Source organism: Protopterus annectens, chromosome 3.part0 (assembly GCF_019279795.1).
Source record: "Protopterus annectens isolate FY-2018-M chromosome 3.part0, PAN1.0, whole genome shotgun sequence".
In the NCBI taxonomy this organism is placed as follows: domain Eukaryota; kingdom Metazoa; phylum Chordata; order Ceratodontiformes; family Protopteridae; genus Protopterus; species Protopterus annectens.
Window position 1 is genome coordinate 37050564 of NC_056731.1, and position 24015 is coordinate 37074578.

Here is a 24015-nt window from a genome sequence, read left to right on the forward strand (position 1 = left end):
ACTGCATTCATCCTCTTTGGAGCTGCTGGCAGTTTTACAAGTGAACTTATAAACCTCTGAGTTTCAGTCATTTTATTATCAAACTGTATCTGTGTAATTCACTGCCGTGGTGGCTTTAGGAGTGTCCCACTTTAGGCATGCATTAAAAACTTACTTGTTTGATTTGGCATATACTGATTATGGCTGATGCTTTATGATTTTAGTGCATCTATGGCTTTTATTGTTAACATTTTTAACTTGAACTAATTACCATCTGTTGCTCTTGTCAGGACTTAGAAAGAGACTGACAGCAAGTACGCTTTGTATCAAACTGAGCTGGGTCCTAGTGCTGCAGGCCTTACAGAAGGTGCGCTGTTTGTCACAAAGGAGGCCATGGCTATTTATAGGGTAAATTTCTGCTTGTATAGGAGTTTTTAAAAAGTTTCAGTTAGTGAATACAATTTAGAAACTCTAGTCTTTGCAGTCTTTTAGCGCACTTATTTTGGATAATGGGATTATAACTAGTAACGAAGAATAATGAGACAAGATGTATTAAGACAGGTTTTAGATGTGAGTAAGGCAGATTGCATTAGAAAATGCAATTCTAAGTCTGAAGTACTTTTTTTGAAGAAGTCCAGGGCTGTATTCAATTCTTCAACATTTTATAGTTCAGATTATGTGTTAATTTTCTTTAGGTGCATTTGTCTGACTTTGCAAACTGAAAAATGAGTATCTCTTGCTCGGAGAATACTTTTAGTGGCTCAAAGGATCCTATTTAGATAAAAGGCAGCAATCAGTGATGACATTTGGGAGGACAGATTTTAATTTACACCTTTGTGTGGAATATTCAGTATAATGACAACTATTACAGTGTCAGTTTCAGCAGCAGAGTTTGGATGTTTTGGAACAGTTGCATGTTGCTTGAAGCTATTCATTCCTAAGCAATGATTTAGTAGGAACTTGGTATGGCAAAGCCTGTTGGTGTTGTGGCCATACCAGTTAGTGTTTTAAGTTTTCCAGTAATACCAAATCCTCTGTTATTAAAGGAGGATGAGAAACAGAAGGTTAAGAGCTGATTTGCTTTTTTGTTATTGAGGGGGTGGTATTCTATCATCTGTGAAATGATAAATGTGCACACCAGTGCTGTGATAAATTTATATTATGATCCAATTTGCTGAAGTGTCAGAAATCCAAAGATATTAGGCTTTAGGGAATGGTATTTTTTATTAGAAATATTACACCTTCACCAGAATGGATTTCTGTCCTATCATTTCAAAATATGTGGGAATTAGTGAAAATAAAAGTTATCACAGAGTCTTCATTTTACATTTTGGTTGTGTGAATGCAATATTATTGTTTCACACTACTATCCAATCAGTCAAACTGTGTAGTATGTTATTAATTCTACAGTATATAGGTGTCCCGTACTTATCTCTTTTAAGTGGAATATGTATGCTGCTGTGTAATAGGGTGTTAAGGAGTAATCAATGCTCTAAGCAGTTTGAGTGAGTATTGCATTAAGGACAGAGATAAGCTGGAATAAAGAATTTTCATGGAAGACAGGCTTGGATCTGTGTTATTATCAGTGCCACAAGATAGAATAATTTTGAGTCTTGAGGTAAGCAGTATATATAGGAATTTGTCTATAAAGTAAAGTGCGTTAATAGCTTTGCATGACTGTAGAAAGGTTGTGTAATGAAAGATGTATATAGGTTGAAATTTTGGCTTAGAGAGAGAACATATCTGAATAACATGAAATGAATTTAGGATTTGCAAATTGTATTTGTCATGCTGATATGTTTTGAAGTGTCCAGTGAATGGTTGTTTTGTTATAGTTATATACGTCGGGAACATTATGTATTGTAGAAGTATTCTGTTGATGAGAAATGTCAGAAATGGCCTGTCACTGTCACCAGTATGTGATGGATTACTACCACTGATGGGGGTTTCATTTCCACCACTGCTAGCTGAAATACTGCTTTGGTATGTTAGTGACAGGAGCTGCAGGCCTTGGATCTTCTCCATTGTCCTAAATAGGTCTGATGGCTACCACAGGGACGGTTTCTTGAGTCACACCACTGGTACACAATAAATGTGCCAACAGTCTGCAGTAAGACAGAAAAAAAATCTTATCTTAATATCAGTCTTCTGTAACCTAGCACCCTCCTTGCACCACAAAGATTGTGTGTCTATAGTGTGAACTTCCTGAAGTTCATGTACTTCTAGCTGCTGTAGGCATTGTATGAGTGTATGTTCAGTTATAAGGAGAAATATAAATCAGTGTCATCATTATTGTCTGATGTGCTATGTATACCTTAAAAGGTAGGAGCTGAGTGTAGCAGAGCTGTAAACTGAAGAGCTGTTGCAATAGTATGGGAGTAAGTGGAAAAGTGGTAGGTGGTATTAGGGCTTTAGAGCACATTCCATGCAAGATCATTGAGTTGTTACCTATTCAGTAACTCTGTTGAGTTGTTCAAAGTAAACAATAATTAATGATAATAGTTTTGCAATTCAGAATGAAAGTAAATGTCATGGGAATTTGAAAACCACTTGTTGAATTTTAGATGGTCTGTTAAAGACAGTGCACTCTAATCGGTCTGTAACTCCAGTGAAAAATTAAATTATTCCACTAAATAATTATATATAATTGCCAAAATAGTTTTCTTTTTGTAATGCAGTCCATGTGAACAAAAATGATGGCTCACACAAATTGCACCATTTTTTTATTAGTTTTGTAAAAAAAAAGAGGACTGAAGCAGGGCAGGTAGAAATTTGAGTTTCTTTGAAATAATGTGCACAGAAAACTTTCTTCTGGCTTAGTTTCCAGTATTAGGAACTAATAATCAGATATTTTATGTATTATGCTTTTTAAATTTAAGAGGCATATGTCATTAGAAAGTTACCTACCTGGAATAAGCTAACCTTCACAACAGTGTTAACCCCATTTATGTCTCTCCCTGCACCCAATTTCCACCCACCCCCAGCACAGCTAAATTTATTACACCTAACCCCTCCCTCTTTCCCTCTACCCAATCACAACCTCTATGTCACTGACTTCACGTTTCTGCTAAACAACCCATCCCTCCCTTACCATACTTTAATCCCCCACTTTACTGGTTTCTCTTCTACTGCTACGCTAATAGTGTAGCCCATAACCACTTGTTTGCTAAGACATTTAACACTTTGTTTAGTCACTGTCTAAAATATAACAATGATAACATCCAAATATTTCTCACCCCTCCACTTACTAATAATGCTCTACTTACCTTACCACCTCAAAGCATGTGAACACAAACTCTGTTCAGTTCTCATATGCCCTAAATCCCAAACCTCTAACACTCTTGCTCTTAAGAGGCCAGATCATTTTAACAACATACCCTCATGCATAGCCATCACCCCCAAATACCATAACCCTCTCCGACCTAGTTACACCAGCCAAAAATCTAGGCAATATCTGAGGCTTATTAATATCAACTGAATTCCAACCTCACTAAAGATGGTGACATCCATCCTAACCCAAGCCCATCTACACCAGAGATTCCCCACCTAAACCCTAACAGCACTATACCTTCTGACACTTGCTCTAAGGTAAACAATCCTGCCCACTATTCCCTGTTAAATAAGCACCCAAACTCCTTCCTAGCCTGCCATCTTAACATCAGAAGCCTAAATAATAAAATCCACTACCTCTATGCATTGTTAGCTGTCCATTCCCCAGAGATTCTCTGTCTTACCGAAACCTGGTTAAAACCAACAACTAAAGTAACTCCCCCAAGATATAACATCCTTAGGTTAGACAGGAAATCCAAGAAAGGTGGTAGGGTAGCTGTATTATTTAAGTATAACCTCACAATCACTATTGACACCCAACAGCCTCCTCAGGTAAACAACGCTGAAATTCTCATCACCAAACTACAAATAAATAAAAATAAATATAGATATATTGTCAGCATCTATATTTCCCCTGGAAAAATGTCAGCACTCTAGAACATATAGTACACCAGCTAGCTTGCAACTACCCCCAAGAAAATATCGTCTTAGGTGACTTTAACTTCGACTGGAACACCTGTTCTTCCAAAGCCCCCAGCAATCACATAAACCTCCATTGGTTTATTCAAACCATATCCTCCCCCACTAGGTATAGCAAAAATAAAGACAAAGGTAGTATCCTAGATTGGATCCTGATCAATGGTGACCCGCAGATGCACCATTCAGGCACACTACCTGACGACCTCAGTGATCATTGCCTCACCTACATCATCAAATTCAAAGCTAAGATCACCAATCGTTACACCTATAAAGTGGCATGAAACAAAAAAAACTTTAACCTAGACAACTTCCTACATGATCTCAAGGCTTTCAATTAGTCTGAACTTAACAGACTCTCACTAGATGAGGCTGTGGCTTTCTTTAATACTAAATTCCTCAGTATCCTTAACTCCCATGCCCCTATTTGCACTGTCTGTGCCAAAACTCGAACTGCACCATGGCTAACTAGACTTATGTAAACTAAAATAACTAATAGAAACAAGGCCTGGGCCACTTTGCATACTACTAGAGACCCACTAGACCTCATCAGATACTGTCAAATAAGGAATGACACTAAAAAATCCATCATATCAGACAAAAAATATTACTATACCTACCTACAACAAAAGCATCAAAATAAACCCCAAAAGTTCTGGGCTGGAATATACAACCTCCTCCACCCAGGCCATACTACCACTCCTACACCATCAGTTGTCCTCAACAAAACACCAGTAGCTGTCACTAACACATTCAATAGCTTCTTTACAGAAGCTATCTAGATACTAGCCACCCAATGTACTTCTACCAAGCCTAACCCCCCACACCCTGCCCCAACCTTACCTCAAATAACAATTCCGACAGCTCAAAGCTTCCTGCAACCCATTTCTCCTTTAGCATCCAACCTAACCCTACTACCCTCATACAAGCCCTTCTCAAAAAACGTAAACCCACTTTTGTAGCAGCTGATCACCTCCCAGCTGAATTCCTGCAATTAGCTGCTGATGCCATCGCAATCCCAGTCTCTAACCTCATTAATAGATCCATTTCCAAGGCAACCATTCCACCAATATGGAAAATTTCACATGTAATACCCCTACATAAAGGAGGTAGTTCCACAGAATTGTTCAACTTTAGGCCCATAGCCATACTCTCACCACTAGCAAAATTATTAGAAAAGTGTGTCCACATACAACTAATTCACTACTTTAACCATAATAAACTTCTCACAGACTCTCAGCATGGTTTCAGATCACACCATAGTACCTCATCAGCTCTCTTATCTTTCACCAATGTCATCAATCTTAATTGAAACAACAACAAACTATCATCTGCACTCTTTCTGGGCCTCTCTACGGCCTTTGATATGGTCAACCATCAGCTTCTGCTCAGTACCCTGAAAGCCGTCTTCCTGGACCATCACTCATTACAATGGTTTCAGTCGTATCTAAGTGGTAGACAGCAGGCTGTCTTATGGAAGGGCAAGCTGTCATCTCATCTCCCAGTCACCTTAGGAGTCCCTCAGGGGTCTATACTAGGTCCCCTCCTCTTCTCTATCTTCATAAATGACCTTCACACCACCATTCCAAATGCACACTGTATCCAATATGCAGACGATTCTACCTTGATTTGCTCTTCTACTTACCAAACAAATCTGCAATCCCTAACCCAGAATACCTTTAACAGTATTGAAAACTGGCTAACTAATCGACAACTTCTCTTGAATCCCAACAAAACCAAGCTGCTGCTATTCTCTCCCACTTCTAGATCCACCCATCCATTCTTCACTATTAAGTCTAACAATGGTACAATCATCTCCCCCGATAACCAAACTAAGCTTCTAGGAGTAATAATAGATACTAACCTCAAATTTGATGCGCATATCAACCACACTATTAAGTCCATCAACAAAAAAGTAGGATCCCACTACAAGGCCAAACCTTTCCTAACCCCTTTTGCTAGGGTTGCTATTGCCCGAATCCATCTTCTCTCCACTCTCCTTTATGCCTCACTTGTATTTGCATACCTCTCTAAAGTTAACCTCAGCAAACTATCTTCCTGTTACTACCATATAGCTATATTCTTCACAGGTATGGCATACAGGGCTCAACACTGCAAAAACATAACTCAACTTGATTGGCTGGAATTTCCGTCCCTTCCAAAGCTTAACCAGCTTACAGTAGCACACAAAATACTCAACCATCTGGATAATACCTCAACCCTTAAGAGCATTATTAGCCCACATAATGCTACTAGGCCACTACGTTCATCCCACAAGCTATCAGTCCTTACCCTAAAATCCAAAAATACAGCAGGTGATTCCCTGTTTGCTAACTCAGTGGGTAAAATTTGGAACCTTCTTCCTGCAAACCTTACCCAAGAGCCATCTCTTCCCCTATTTAAAAAAGGCCTCAAAATATACTTTAGAGGAAACTGGCTCTGCCCCTGCCTAAACCCTGACTAACTCAGTTCAGCAACTTGGTCTTTCTTTAGCTATTAGACTAACATCAAGCAGATATTCCACTCATCTGTTGTGTCATGTCTTAATGTACAGTTATGCCTGCTGTGTTTATCCTTTCTGTATACTGCAGTTTTCCCTAATGTGCTATAAATTTGTGAAAAGAACTATCTCATATTTTTTCTCACTCTATTAACCTTTAGCATATGTCTGTGTGCTCCTACTGTGGTGAACTATCTGAAATATTGTATCTATATCCTTTGCTCTCTTGGAATATTATTGTACTATTACTATTATTATTATTATTATTATTATGATTATTATTGTGGAGCTTTTCTCCCCGGGCCTCTGCTGAAAATGGACATGTATCCAGTCAGACTATCCTGGTCAACAAATGTAAAATAAAATAAATAAATAAAATAAAGAAATAATACATGATATAGCAACACAGATTAATGTATCTCACTTAATATTTAAACCAGCTGATACAGTATAATGTTATTTTAATATCACTGAAATTCTGTGAGCAATTCATAAGCATACCAATTTAAGCACTCTTTATAATAGACTGTGTAAAAAGGCAATTCTTCCTTATTAAAGACATCTTTTTTAGGGAAAATTATGACTGGAGTTGGTACTAGGTATCCCTAAAATGTTACTTAAGCACTCCTTATGTTGGCCTGCTTGGTAGTGTGCATTGTCCTGCTTCAGTATTGATTATCATTATAGACGAGTTACAGGGAACACTATGGAGAGAGATGGAGGGATCTTTCCTAAGTGGCTTCACAAAGCTTATTGGGAATCTCTCTTTTACATCATGCTTACAGCTATTAACTGGTCCCGCATCCTACTCCTGCTTCTAGTTTACTTTAATCTGTAAAGATGATGTTATTCGTTTCCATGTCTTCTGTAAAGTCAGAGGCAAACACATTGAATTACACCATCTATTTAGCCCTCTTCTACTCACTTAACTTCCTCTTGACAGCCTCTCTGTGCTACCCTCCTTATTCCGCTATTTAGCCACCCCCCCCCCCGTGCCTTTGGCCATTTTTACAGGTTTATGAGATGATAGGAACTATAAGGCAACTAAGTCAGAAAACAATGTTCACCTTGCCAACTACAACCCAGAAGATGTGGTGGGGAAAATTATTAGTTTAGGGATAACTTAAAGGACCTTATCCAATAATCAAGGGTAGTTTTGAAGGAGGTAAGAGTGTTAGTCTGCTCCAAATATAGGACAACTATTAGGCAATGAATATGTCCTTCCAGTGAGTTTTATTTATATGTAGGTAGAGGTTCAAATTCCTAGTTTCAATTTTTTTGTTTAGCTATTCATCCTGTGGAGATATAACTGATCAAGTAAGGTGGATGTCATTGATATAGATAGATGGATCTACTTTCCATGCTCAAAAGCCCAAATACTCAAATGTTATTTTCATGAGACAAAAACAACGAAACTGTAATCCCGAACCACACATTTTTCCCAGGGCAAGTAAACACTTGCCCAAAACTTCACAAAAGCACACCACAGTATCTGAATCACACCTAGGTGGGGGAAGGGGGCTACACCCCCCACACCCCTCAATGTGGAGGGTTGTGCCCACCACACCCCTCCTAAGTATATATACCAACCTCGAGTGGGGAAAAGGAAATATTTCTCCATGCTGGGCAAACTTAAAGGTGCTGCTGAAATCCGCAATTATGGTTTCAACCAGTTGACCCTGCCACATCTGCCATTGCCTAGTTATATAATGGGAATTGGTTCATTTTGCTAAACATTTTTCTTTAAAAATTTAAAATAGTGCTGTTTTGTGCTATGGAAGTTGTTTTCCTTCAAACTATAACCTGTTTTTCTATCAGTATGTTTTCTATGATCTTAGGGTCACAGGTGTCCTAATGATAATTTTCCATTCTGTGTTGGACTACCTACTCATGGTATGATATTAAAGTTGCATATGAAATGGACTGTTGTGTAAATGGCATGCATATATATCCAACATGTATATGTGCTGGTAAATACATAGTGGCGTCTGGACAACAGTGTTAAACACTGAGTCTATTTCAAATGGTAGTGTGTGTGTGGTGTAGTGTATGCATGTATGCACTGGATATATCTGTTATGTGTGGATGATATTTGAATATGGAGTAATATGCTTGTAATTTTTTTTGTGATGTTTGTCCACAAAATGGTTTGAGTTGTTATGCATTCAACACTATGCCACAGAGCAGTAGTCGGAGAGTTAAAGTAATAATCTAGGGGTACGTTTATGTCCCCCAAATGTGATATATATATGTCATTATATAGTATGTGCAGTAGTATATCAGTTATGCAGTCAACTTTTACTCCTGACTCTAAACAAACTGCAATAAAAACTCAACAGTAAAACTTTGAAATAATATAACCGTTACAAGTAAAATGAATAAAACAAAGTATTGATATATTATAGTACATATGTACACACAAGCATATAGTGCAGTAGGTCATTATCTGATCTACAATAGACGTTTTGAAACAATATCTTAACGGACCCACTATAGTGCACGTTTATACCTTGCAAGGTAAGAAACTCCTCAGAAATTATGCTTGATAAGAAAAGAAATGGATTATTGTCAACTCCAGTCACCTCCTGGGGAACACCTCCATCATTTCATGGGCTGCTGAGTGGAAAGTCTGGAATGGCTGATATGAAAAAAGCAACTCTTTCAAATACGTGGACCCAGTTTATTTTGAGCTAAAAATACCAGCAGCAGAACCATAAGGGTTATTCTAGATTTTACAATAGACTAGTGTAAACTCTAGAATACATCACTGCCTTCAGCCTAACACTTGAGTTGTGAGCCTTCTGCAACAGATCAGAGCTGGACAGCCCCAGATAGAGATTATTACAGTAATTCACTCAAAAAGATGCTAAAACATCAACTGGAAAGGGCAAATCCTCTGACATTAGAAGATAATTGGTATTATAAATATTCCACAGAAAAGAGCATGAGGACTTGGCAAGAGCTGACATCCAGCCATCCATTTTCTGGCAATTTGCTGTATTCTTTACAGGAATGCAAGGATACCAGAGTCAATATAAAATTGCATTTCTTTCCCCAGGGCAGAATTTTTATCTCTAGAAAATGTCATCCTTAATCCAGTTAAGAGAAACATAATAAAGAATGCTCCTTTCAGAACAGATACTATGACCATATTCGCCAATACTAGATTCTCGAGGACTCTTTTCCATCACACCTCCAGCATTTGTTGTTTACCTGAGGAGAAATTCTCTGAAGTCTGCATTGGACATACAAGTATCCATGCAAATACTTCCAAGCAAAGACCCTAAATCTTTTGGACTTTGTTGTAAACGTAGGAGCTGTACGTATGACCTCCCATTGTTTCTTTGTAAATTGCCTTTCCAGTCTCTCTTCCCTGTCTTTTCTATCATCCTCTAACTGATTCTTCTAGTTATCATGCAATATTTTTAAACATCTTTATTAAATTATTACTAAAGAGATAGGCACACATATTGTAATAGAAAAAAAAAATAAAACAAACCATATGCACATTTTTCTTGCACTATACATTCCATTATGTTTTCTTTCTTTAAAATATTTTGTATGCTGTACTAATTATCTCTTTTTTACACAGCAGCTTTTGTTCTAGACTTGATTAAAATCTCTGCCAGAGATGGCCTTTCACTTAGCACTTCCCTATCCATTTTTCTTTGCTTCTACTCTGACATCAATCCCTAATATGGAAGGCTATTCGCTCCCAGGATAATGGTTCCATTGCTAATTTTCTCCAATAAATTCCTGCTCCCTCTTGCCAATTTTCTACACCCCTACTTACAGTCATCCCTGCTGGCAAAATCTCTTTTCTCCATTCTTGTGCTGGCTTTGTTTTTAGAACACTTTCTGCAAAGATATGAATATAATATTCTGCATGGCTGTTGTTGTTATTATCCTTAAGGATCTGCATCCAGAATCCCACTCTGCCATTATTTCTAGAACTTCCCCATTTCATCAACATTCCTTTCCACTTTGTCAGAGTAATCATCATACTGAAAGTCACACCACACCCAGCGTAACTTGTAGTCTGGATTATTGTTCAGTAAATTGGAAAAATGAGTAACAGCATCATGTTTAATGAAGTGAACTTTACCAGCAAAGATCTGGAATCTCACAATCTAAGGCTACAAATTCCATCCTTAGTAAGGCAGGTTGCACTGCATAGCTAGTCAAGAACCAATAACAGCATTACATGCCATTTCAGTACAGAAAGGATCTCTCTCTAGACAAAAAATGAGCACTTCTAATGGGACATCTCTGAAAGGTACCTAGAATAGAGTAAATCCAGTTTAAGTTTTTCCTCCAAATATACTCTATATTTTTCACCTGACTTCTTACTCGTTGAAGATGTAGATATCGCCATGGCTTACAGATCCCTCTAGAAGTTTGTTGTGTGCAAATTGGCATAAACTGATCCAATGCTGTATCTATTACCCTATTACAGAACATGACCAATGAATCAGAGTTGTCTGCACTGAATACAACAGGGATCGGTCAAGTACAGTAGTAGTCAAGGAGTGAGATTTTCACTAGTAACATTAATTAAGTTCCTTCACTCAGCTCAAATTCAAGTGCACCAAGCAGGAGTCAGAGCATGAAATCGGTCCTACTATTAACCTTAAGGTGATCACACCTAATTGGAACTTAATCTACTGAGAGACATTCACAGTGGGCCAGAGAGGAAGCGACTGTAAAAAAACAATTCCCTACATAATCTTGAGGAATTATTTTTTAAGTGTCATTAACTTGTCATTAATCCAAATGCTGATATCATATATACTGTAGCTAGCAAGTTAGGGTGGGACAACTTGTAACTTACAAGCAAGTCACTGAATTCTTGAAGGAATTATATCATATTTTCTGGAAGGTGATACATGAAACAAAAGCTGTCTTTTTTATATTTACTTTTTCTGGATTCAGCCATGTCAGTATCAATGTATATATAGAAACATTTTCATTATTTGAGCATATAAAATAATATTTTATTTTACACCCACTGCTAATTATATATGCTAACTCAGAGATTGCACAGTCGCTGAGGGAAAGAGAATATTCCCCTAACTGGACATTGTTAACCATCTGCATGTATCTACCAAATGCGATCAATTAATTAGATGTCAACAAACCTGCATTTGGTCTAAATGCAGGGCAACCCCCCATATATATATATATATATATATATATATATATATATATATTTATATACCCACACACACACACACACACACACACACACACACACACACACACACACACACACACGCACACACACACACACACACACACACACACACACACACACACACACACACACACACACACACACACACATGCACACCCACACACACACACACACACACACACACACACACACACACACACACACACACACACACACACACACACACTCACACACACACACGCACATATAACATTTATTTTATTTTATTTATTTTTATTTTACATTTGTTTACCGGGAAAGTCCGACTGGAGCAAGGTCCATTTACAGTGGACGCCCGGGGAGAAAAGCTCCATAACATAACAGTACAAATACAACAAATGACAAAAAAAATTCTGTACAGAGGCATATATACAATCAGAGCTCCATGTCTTTATATGACAACACATAATCCATGAATGACAGAAAATTTCTATACAGTGGCATATATACAATCAAGGAGAATTTTTGTACCTTAGTTTGATTTGAGCAAGCTTGGTACATAGATAGCATAACTTTGAATTCCCTATTGGTAGTACAAAGCATAGAAATGAAGGAATGGAATCTGGACAATAAATGCTATTCGGGAGATATGTCATAGCGTGAGAAATAGTTTGTAGGATAGTAGTTCCTGCTAGGGAGTGTTTGAGTAGTACAGAATAGCTGAGGTAAGCAGTGAGGAGATGAGGTGTGGCAAGTTAGGAGGAGAGCAGAAAAGATTTTATGTGATACAGGGACATAGCCATGGTTGCAAGAGGTGTGACTTTAGTCATGTCATGAAAAGTGAGATGGGTGGTGCAGAGGAGATACTTTGGGGGAGGTTATTCCATTCCCTAGCAATGGTGTGGGAGAACAGACTTTTCCCTGCAGTGTTGTTAGCTTTGGTTATGCAGAGCAGGGTTTTGTTGGATGAGCGTAGAGGGCAATTTGCAGAATATTGGTTTAGAAGTTGATTTAGGGCTGGGGTTTTCTGAGGGTTCCTTATTATGTTGCTTCATGGCAAGATAGTGATGACTTCTAAAAGTGGAGTTTTTAGAGAATTTTGCAATTTTATTGTAACATGACTCTAGTTTGTTTAGGTCTGTTTTCCTCATATGAATTAGGATTGGTGATACATACATTAGGGTAGATAAGAGGTAGGTTTGGGCTAAGGAGATTCTAGCTTGGTCCGATAGGAACTGTTTGTGTTTGTTTAGGGTTCCTAGTTTCTTATGTACCTTTGTGGTGGTTTGTGAGATATGGACATTAAAGTTTAGATTCAATAGACCACCTAAGAAAGTCCAAAACACGTAATAGAGCAATACCACAAAAGAATAACTCCAATGCACGTCTGGATAAATATTTAATCCACTTCAAGTCTCAAGTGTAAAATACAGATGAATATTCTCTCTAGCGCCTCGGCAAAACTTGCCTTTACAGAGTAAAACTTCAACACTCATAACACATACCCTTAAATACATTTAACAAGACATTTAACAAGACACTCCCAATCAATTAAACAATTAAATTCATCAATTGAACATAAGAAAATCTAAATGCATATTTAATTTAAAAGACATACTATACATTGTTTAAAAATGAACTTACTAGATTTATAATAAACTTTTCCATGAACAGTCATGGTTAAGACCATTAGGACTTAATGTATTAAATTTCAATATAAGGCATAATTCCTTTTTCCTTAGTATTTGTTTTACATGCTGTTCACTAAAATATGATTCATTAGAAACATTATCCAGTATTGTAACTTTTAAATTATCAGGTTTGCCATTATGATATTTATAAAAATGTAAAGCTAATGGACTATTTTCTTTTTTGTTTTTTATGTCTCTGACATGTTCTTTTATCCTACAAGACAAAGTTCTTTTTGTCTCTCCAATATAGAACTTCCCACAAGGACATTCTATACCATAGATAACTTGTGATGACTTGCAATTAAAAATACCCTTAGTTTCAAACAAAATACCATTAATAGTTTTAAACTGAGGTACTACATAACTGCAAATAGTACACTTCCCGCATTTTCTTGTGCCCTGATATTTTACTTGTTTATACATCTGCATGTTAGATAACTTAAAACGACTGTGTACTATAAAATCCTGGATATTTCTACCTCTTTTATATGAAAAATTAATAGTGTAATTTTTTAAAAAATCCACTTCATTCTTGAGTAAATTCCAACTAAAAATTACTTGTCGCTTAACATGTTCAGACAATAAAGAAAAAGTTGAAACGAAATATAAAATATCTTTAAGTTCTCCATTTTTACTTTTTCTACTACAATATCTATCACCATTATTTTTGCTTTTATTTCTAACTCTTTTCAAGCTATATTTTAAATCACTCTCACAGTAACCTCTAATTTTGAATTTATTATAACTTAATAAATATTCTTTCTCCTTTATATTAGGGTTACTACATAGTCTCTTCACCCTATGAAATTCAGTATAAGGGATAGACTGTATAACATGTGGTGGTTGATAACTTGTTCCATACAACACAGACCCAGATCCCTGAAATTTCCTATGTAATTGATATTCTATTAATTCATTATTATGACCTTTCAGGGTAATATCTAAATAATGGACTGTAATACCAACTTGTAGTCCATCAAATTTTATATTCATTCTATTATTATGTATTTCTTCTAAAAATTGTTTAACATTTTCTTGACCTCCCTTACATATAAACAACAAATCGTCAATGTAACGGAAATATTTACAAACATATTTAACATAAAATGGGTTAGTATATATATACTCCTTCTCAAATAAACCCATAAAAATATTTGCGTAACTGGGGGCAAAGGCCGCCCCCATTGCTGTACCTTGTTTCTGCTTATAAATATCTCCGTTGAATTCAAACATATTATTGCTCAAACACATATGTAACAATTCCAATATATATTTAGTAACTAAATTATCACCCATAAAGTGCTTAATAGCAAATAATCCATCCTCATGTTTTATACTTGTATACAGACTTACTACGTCTATTACAACAAAATACATGTTGTCTTCCCATACTATATTCTTAATAAAATCAATGAGGGCAAACACATCTTTAGTATAAGAAGGTAACTTACATACATAAGGAATTAGATATGTATGAAGAAAAATAGAGACATTATGTAAAAAACTATTAGTAGCTGAAACTATGGGACGTCCAGGTGGTGGAAACTCATTTTTATGTAATTTGGGTAAACAATAAAAACATGGCATTCTAGGATTGTTCAGACTAAATTTTTCTTTTACATCTTTATAAGAAAAATATTGCAATCTGTAACCTTTGTCTATAATATACTCATAATTTCTTTGAGCTTCTACATAATCAGATAATGCAATTTTTCATATACCTCATCTTTCTTTAAATGTGCATAGCACATGTCCAAATACTGAACAACATTTAGTACAACTAATTTCCCACCCTTATCAGAAGGTTTGAACACCATATTACCATCTTGTCCTAACTTAATCAAACTGTTCCATTCTTCCTTCGTTAAATTATATTCTATTTGCCTTTTATTTTGTTTAAAATAATAAAAATCAGCCTCTATATTATGTATTAAGGATTTATATAAATACTTTATACCATCATTACGATATGGGGGTATAAAGTTACTTTTCACTATAACTTTACTAGTATCTAATTCACAACATTCCATACTATTTAATTCAGAATCACAAGAATAAAATTCATCATCTGTATTAATTATGCTAGAATCTACATGTTCAGTTTCCCCATTTTCATTATTTCCATTTTTATCATTTTTAAAAAAATCCATAAGATGTAATTTACGTGAAAAATTATATATATCAGTTTTTAACACATGGATTCTAGGAATCACAGTGGGAACAAACCTTAACCCCTTATTTAATACAGTTAAATCATTCTGTGTTAATTCCAAACCTGATAAATTAACAACATACTCACAGTTCGAATGATGTTCTTTTTCAGGGATAAAGTTAATACCATTTGCCCCTTTTATGAAAACGTTGGTTACCATACCCTCCCCTCTGTGGTCCCTGTCCATTCCAACTCCGTTTCCGACTGGAATGGTTATTTTGAAATGACTCTAGTCCCTTGCTGTTTCCAGGATTAGGAAGAGCCGGAAACTCTTCACTGTCCGAATCGTCTTCAGTATGCGATAAACCACTTTCTCCTGAAATTCGTCCTCTTCCTTCTTCGCCGCCATTATCCTGTGCTCGTTCGAATTGCACACGCTTCCGGTTCGTCTTGGAATTGTTAGTCAGTAGGAACTCCCTCTTGCTGTCGTAATCACGCAGATCTCTGTGCAGTTTGTTCTTTTTACGCTCTATTAAATCAGATTCATATTCTAATAATTGCTGATTAGTTTGCACTAAAAATTGTTGCAAATCATCACTCTTGATCTTATTACATATATCTACACATAGGTTTTTGATTTCTTCTCTCAGTTTATGTTTTTTTAAAATATCTCTTTCTATTAGTATACGGACCCATTCTTTACTGCAACGATGAGCAGCTTGTATCCATCTCTCATGAAACTGCTTGTCTTCAGCATTCATGAGATCAAAAGGAGTAGAAGGATTTTTCACGGTACGTAAACCTCGAGTGATATCCAACTCCTCATAACGTTGCAGACTTTGTAAATTTAAAAAAACAAACGTTTCTTTATACAACAATTTCTCTATTTGTGCATATAAATCCTGAATTTCAGGAGCAACTGCAGTCTCCGATTTTTTGCCAATTCTCGCAAACGGGTTTTGCTGCCATAGTTTTCTGTCCTGCTGCCACTTATTATATAATGCTGAAACTCTTTCAGGAACCGATGTATCTTCTCTGACCGTCATATTAGCCATATTTACGGAACCGGCTGCTCTGTTTGAGGGAATCAGAAAGCTGTCAATGGATTTCTGCGTGTTATCCATAACTGATTCTCTAAACATCCTCGGTAACGCCACAAAGGAGTCACTAGCCATGAAAAGATGCAATAGACCACCAAAGAAAGTCCAAAACACGTAATAGAGCAATACCACAAAAGAATAACTCCAATGCACGTCTGGATAAATATTTAATCCACTTCAAGTCTCAAGTGTAAAATACAGATGAATATTCTCTCTAGCGCCTTGGCAAAACTTGCCTTTACAGAGTAAAACTTCAACACTCATAACACATACCCTTAAATACATTTAACAAGACATTTAACAAGACACTCCCAATCAATTAAACAATTAAATTCATCAATTAAACATAAGAAAATCTAAATGCATATTTAATTTAAAAGACATACTATACATTGTTTAAAAATGAACTTACTAGATTTATAATAAACTTTTCCATGAACAGTCATGGTTAAGACCATTAGGACTTAATGTATTAAATTTCAATATAAGGCATAATTCCTTTTTCCTTAGTATTTGTTTTACATGCTGTTCACTAAAATATGATTCATTATAAACATTATCCAGTATTGTAACTTTTAAATTATCAGGTTTGCCATTATGATATTTATAAAAATGTAAAGCTAATGGACTATTTTCTTTTTTGTTTTTTATGTCTCTGACATGTTCTTTTATCCTACAAGACAAAGTTCTTTTTGTCTCTCCAATATAGAACTTCCCACAAGGACATTCTATACCATAGATAACTTGTGATGACTTGCAATTAAAAACACCCTTAGTTTCAAACAAAATACCATTAATAGTTTTAAACTGAGGTACTACATAACTGCAAATAGTACACTTCCCGCATTTTCTTGTTCCCTGATATTTTACTTGTTTATACATCTGCATGTTAGATAACTTAAAACGACTGTGTACTATAAAATCCTGGATATTTCTACCTCTTTTATACGAAAAACTAATAGTGTAATTTTTTAAAAAATCCACTTCATTCTTGAGTAAATTCCAACTAAAAATTACTTGTCGCTTAACATGTTCAGACAATAAAGAAAAAGTTGAAACGAAATATAGAATATCTTTAAGTTCTCCATTTTTACTTTTTCTACTACAATATCTATCACCATTATTTTTGCTTTTATTTACCAACGTTTTCATAAAAGGGGCAAATGGTATTAACTTTATCCCTGAAAAAGAACATCATTCGAACTGTGAGTATGTTGTTAATTTATCAGGTTTGGAATTAACACAGAATGATTTAAATGTATTAAATAAGGGGTTAAAGTTTGTTCCCACTGTGATTCCTAGAATCCATGTGTTAAAAACTGATATATATAATTTTTCATGTAAATTACATCTTATGGATTTTTTAAAAATGATAAAAATGGAAATAATGAAAATGGGGAAACTGAACATGTAGATTCTAGCATAATTAATACAGATGATAAATTTTATTCTTGTGATTCTGAATTAAATAGTATGGAATGTTGTGAATTAGATACTAGTAAAGTTATAGTGAAAAGTAACTTTATACCCCCATATCGTAATGATGGTATAAAGTATTTATATAAATCCTTAATACATAATATAGAGGCTGATTTTTATTGTTTTAAACAAAATAAAAGGCAAATAGAATATAATTTAACGAAGGAAGAATGGAACAGTTTGATTAAGTTAGGACAAGATGGTAATATGGTATTCAAACCTTCTGATAAGGGTGGGAAATTAGTTGTACTAAATGTTGTTCAGTATTTGGACATGTGCTATGCACATTTAAAGAAAGATGAGGTATATGAAAAAATTGCATTATCTGATTATGTAGAAGCTCAAAGAAATTATGAGTATATTATAGACAAAGGTTACAGATTGCAATATTTTTCTTATAAAGATGTCAAAGAAAAATTTAGTCTGAACAATCCTAGAATGCCATGTTTTTATTGTTTACCCAAATTACATAAAAATGAGTTTCCACCACCTGGACGTCCCATAGTTTCAGCTACTAATAGTTTTTTACATAATGTCTCTATTTTTCTTCATACATATCTAATTCCTTATGTATGTAAGTTACCTTCTTATACTAAAGATGTGTTTGCCCTCATTGATTTTATTAAGAATATAGTATGGGAAGACAACATGTATTTTGTTGTAATAGACGTAGTAAGTCTGTATACAAGTATAAAACATGAGGATGGATTATTTGCTATTAAGCACTTTATGGGTGATAATTTAGTTACTAAATATATATTGGAATTGTTACATATGTGTTTGAGCAATGATATGTTTGAATTCAACGGAGATATTTATAAGCAGAAACAAGGTACAGCAATGGGGGCGGCCTTTGCCCCCAGTTACGCAAATATTTTTATGGGTTTATTTGAGAAGGAGTATATATATACTAACCCATTATATGTTAAATATGTTTGTAAATATTTCCGTTACATTGACGATTTGTTGTTTATATGTAAGGGAGGTCAAGAAAATGTTAAACAATTTTTAGAAGAAATACATAATAATAGAATGAATATAAAATTTGATGGACTACAAGTTGGTATTACAGTCCATTATTTAGATATTACCCTGAAAGGTCATAATAATGAATTAATAGAATATCAATTACATAGGAAATTTCAGGGATCTGGGTCTGTGTTGTATGGAACAAGTTATCACCCACCACATGTTATACAGTCTATCCCTTATACTGAATTTCATAGGGTGAAGAGACTATGTAGTAACCCTAATATAAAGGAGAAAGAATATTTATTAAGTTATAATAAATTCAAAATTAGAGGTTACTGCGAGAGTGATTAAAAATATAGCTTGAAAAGAGTTAGAAATAAAAGCAAAAATAATGGTGATAGATATTGTAGCAGAAAAAGTAAAAATTGAGAACTTAAAGATATTCTATATTTCGTTTCAACTTTTTCTTTATTGTCTGAACATGTTAAGCGACAAGTAATTTTTAGTTGGAATTTACTCAAGAATGAAGTGGATTTTTTAAAAAATTACACTATTAGTTTTTCATATAAAAGAGGTAGAAATATCCAGGATTTTATAGTACACAGTCGATTTAAGTTATCTATTATGCAGATGTATAAACAAGTAAAATATCAGGGAACAAGAAAATGCGGGAAGTGTACTATTTGCAGTTATGTAGTACCTCAGTTTAAAACTATTAATGGTATTTTGTTTGAAACTAAGGGTGTTTTTAATTGCAAGTCATCACAAGTTATCTATGGTATAGAATGTCCTTGTGGGAAGTTCTATATTGGAGAGACAAAAAGAACTTTGTCTTGTAGGATAAAAGAACATGTCAGAGACATAAAAAACAAAAAAGAAAATAGTCCATTAGCTTTACATTTTATAAATATCATAATGGCAAACCTGATAATTTAAAAGTGACAATACTGGATAATGTTTATAATGAATCATATTTTAGTGAACAGCATGTAAAACAAATACTAAGGAAAAGGAATTATGCCTTATATTGAAATTTAATACATTAAGTCCTAATGGTCTTAACCATGACTGTTCATGGAAAAGTTTATTATAAATCTAGTAGGTTCATTTTTAAACAATGTATAGTATGTCTTTTAAATTAAATATGCATTTAGATTTTCTTATGTTTAATTGATGAATTTAATTGTTTAATTGATTGGGAGTGTCTTGTTAAATGTCTTGTTAAATGTATTTAAGGGTATGTGTTATGAGTGTTGAAGTTTTACTCTGTAAAGGCAAGTTTTGCCGAGGCGCTAGAGAGAATATTCATCTGTATTTTACACTTGAGACTTGAAGTGGATTAAATATTTATCCAGACGTGCATTGGAGTTATTCTTTTGTGGTATTTCTCTATTACGTGTTTTGGACTTTCTTTGGTGGTCTATTGCATCTTTTCATGGCTAGTGACTCCTTTGCGGCATTACCGAGGATGTTTAGAGAATCAGTTATGGATAACACGCAGAAATCCATTGACAGCTTTCTGATTCCCTCAAACGGAGCAGCCGGTTCCGTAAATATGGCTAATATGACGGTCAGAGAAGATAGATCGGTTCCTGAAAGAGTTTCAGCATTATATAATAAGTGGCAGCAGGACAGAAAACTATGGCAGCAAAACCCGTTTGCGAGAATTGGCAAAAAATCGGAGACTGCAGTTGCTCCTGAAAGTCAGGATTTATATGCACAAATAGAGAAATTGTTGTATAAAGAAACGTCTGTTTTTTTAAATTTACAAAGTCTGCAACGTTATGAGGAGTTGGATATCACTCCTCGAGGTTTACGTACCGTGAAAAATCCTTCTACTCCTTTTGATCTCATGAATGCTGAAGACAAGCAGTTTCATGAGAGATGGATACAAGCTGCTCATCGTTGCAGTAAAGAATGGGTCCGTATACTAATAGAAAGAGATATTTTAAAAAAACATAAACTGAGAGAAGAAATCAAAAACCTATGTGTAGATATATGTAATAAGATCAAGAGTGATGATTTGCAACAATTTTTAGTGCAAACTAATCAGCAATTATTAGAATATGAATCTGATTTAATAGAGCGTAAAAAGAACAAACTGCACAGAGATCTGTGCGATTCACGACAGCAAGAGGGCGTTCCTCCTGACTAACAATTCCAAGACGAACCGGAAGCGTGTGCAATTCGAACGAGCACAGGATAATGGTGGCGAAGAAGGAAGAGGACGAATTTCAGGAGAAAGTGGTTTATCGCATACTGAAGACGATTCGGACAGTGAAGAGTTTCCGGCTCTTCCTAATCCTGGAAACAGCAAGGGACTAGAGTCATTTCAAAATAACCGTTCCAGTCGGAAACGGAGTTGGAATGGACAGGGACCACAGAGGGGAGGGTATGGTAACCAACGTTTTCATAAAAGGGGCAAATGGTATTAACTTTATCCCTGAAAAAGAACATCATTCGAACTGTGAGTATGTTGTTAATTTATCAGGTTTGGAATTAACACAGAATGATTTAAATGTATTAAATAAGGGGTTAACGTTTGTTCCCACTGTGATTCCTAGAATCCATGTGTTAAAAACTGATATATATAATTTTCACGTAAATTACATCTTATGGATTTTTTTAAAAATGATAAAAATGGAAATAATGAAAATGGGGAAACTGAACATGTAGATTCTAGCATAATTAATACAGATGATGAATTTTATTCTTGTGATTCTGAATTAAATAGTATGGAATGTTGTGAATTAGATACTAGTAAAGTTATAGTGAAAAGTAACTTTTTACCCCCATATTGTAATGATGGTATAAAGTATTTATATAAATCCTTAATACATAATATAGAGGCTGATTTTTATTGTTTTAAACAAAATAAAAGGCAAATAGAATATAATTTAACGAAGGAAGAATGGAACAGTTTGATTAAGTTAGGACAAGATGGTAATATGGTATTCAAACCTTCTGATAAGGGTGGGAAATTAGTTGTACTAAATGTTGTTCAGTATTTGGACATGTGCTATGCACATTTAAAGAAAGATGAGGTATATGAAAAAATTGCATTATCTGATTATGTAGAAGCTCAAAGAAATTATGAGTATATTATAGACAAAGGTTACAGATTGCAATATTTTTCTTATAAAGATGTCAAAGAAAAATTTAGTCTGAACAATCCTAGAATGCCATGTTTTTATTGTTTACCCAAATTACATAAAAATGAGTTTCCACCACCTGGACGTCCCATAGTTTCAGCTACTAATAGTTTTTTACATAATGTCTCTATTTTTCTTCATACATATCTAATTCCTTATGTATGTAAGTTACCTTCTTATACTAAAGATGTGTTTGCCCTCATTGATTTTATTAAGAATATAGTATGGGAAGACAACATGTATTTTGTTGTAATAGACGTAGTAAGTCTGTATACAAGTATAAAACATGAGGATGGATTATTTGCTATTAAGCACTTTATGGGTGATAATTTAGTTACTAAATATATATTGGAATTGTTACATATGTGTTTGAGCAATGATATGTTTGAATTCAACGGAGATATTTATAAGCAGAAACAAGGTACAGCAATGGGGGCGGCCTTTGCCCCAGTTACATAAATATTTTTATGGGTTTATTTGAGAAGGAGTATATATATACTAACCCATTATATGTTAAATATGTTTGTAAATATTTCCGTTACATTGACGATTTGTTGTTTATATGTAAGGGAGGTCAAGAAAATGTTAAACAATTTTTAGAAGAAATACATAATAATAGAATGAATATAAAATTTGATGGACTACAAGTTGGTATTACAGTCCATTATTTAGATATTACCCTGAAAGGTCATAATAATGAATTAATAGAATATCAATTACATAGGAAATTTCAGGGATCTGGGTCTGTGTTGTATGGAACAAGTTATCACCCACCACATGTTATACAGTCTATCCCTTATACTGAATTTCATAGGGTGAAGAGACTATGTAGTAACCCTAATATAAAGGAGAAAGAATATTTATTAAGTTATAATAAATTCAAAATTAGAGGTTACTGCGAGAGTGATTAAAAATATAGCTTGAAAAGAGTTAGAAATAAAAGCAAAAATAATGGTGATAGATATTGTAGCAGAAAAAGTAAAAATTGAGAACTTAAAGATATTCTATATTTCGTTTCAACTTTTTCTTTATTGTCTGAACATGTTAAGCGACAAGTAATTTTTAGTTGGAATTTACTCAAGAATGAAGTGGATTTTTTAAAAAAATTACACTATTAGTTTTTCATATAAAAGAGGTAGAAATATCCAGGATTTTATAGTACACAGTCGATTTAAGTTATCTATTATGCAGATGTATAAACAAGTAAAATATCAGGGAACAAGAAAATGCGGGAAGTGTACTATTTGCAGTTATGTAGTACCTCAGTTTAAAACTATTAATGGTATTTTGTTTGAAACTAAGGGTGTTTTTAATTGCAAGTCATCACAAGTTATCTATGGTATAGAATGTCCTTGTGGGAAGTTCTATATTGGAGAGACAAAAAGAACTTTGTCTTGTAGGATAAAAGAACATGTCAGAGACATAAAAAACAAAAAAGAAAATAGTCCATTAGCTTTACATTTTTATAAATATCATAATGGCAAACCTGATAATTTAAAAGTGACAATACTGGATAATGTTTATAATGAATCATATTTTAGTGAACAGCATGTAAAACAAATACTAAGGAAAAAGGAATTATGCCTTATATTGAAATTTAATACATTAAGTCCTAATGGTCTTAACCATGACTGTTCATGGAAAAGTTTATTATAAATCTAGTAGGTTCATTTTTAAACAATGTATAGTATGTCTTTTAAATTAAATATGCATTTAGATTTTCTTATGTTTAATTGATGAATTTAATTGTTTAATTGATTGGGAGTGTCTTGTTAAATGTCTTGTTAAATG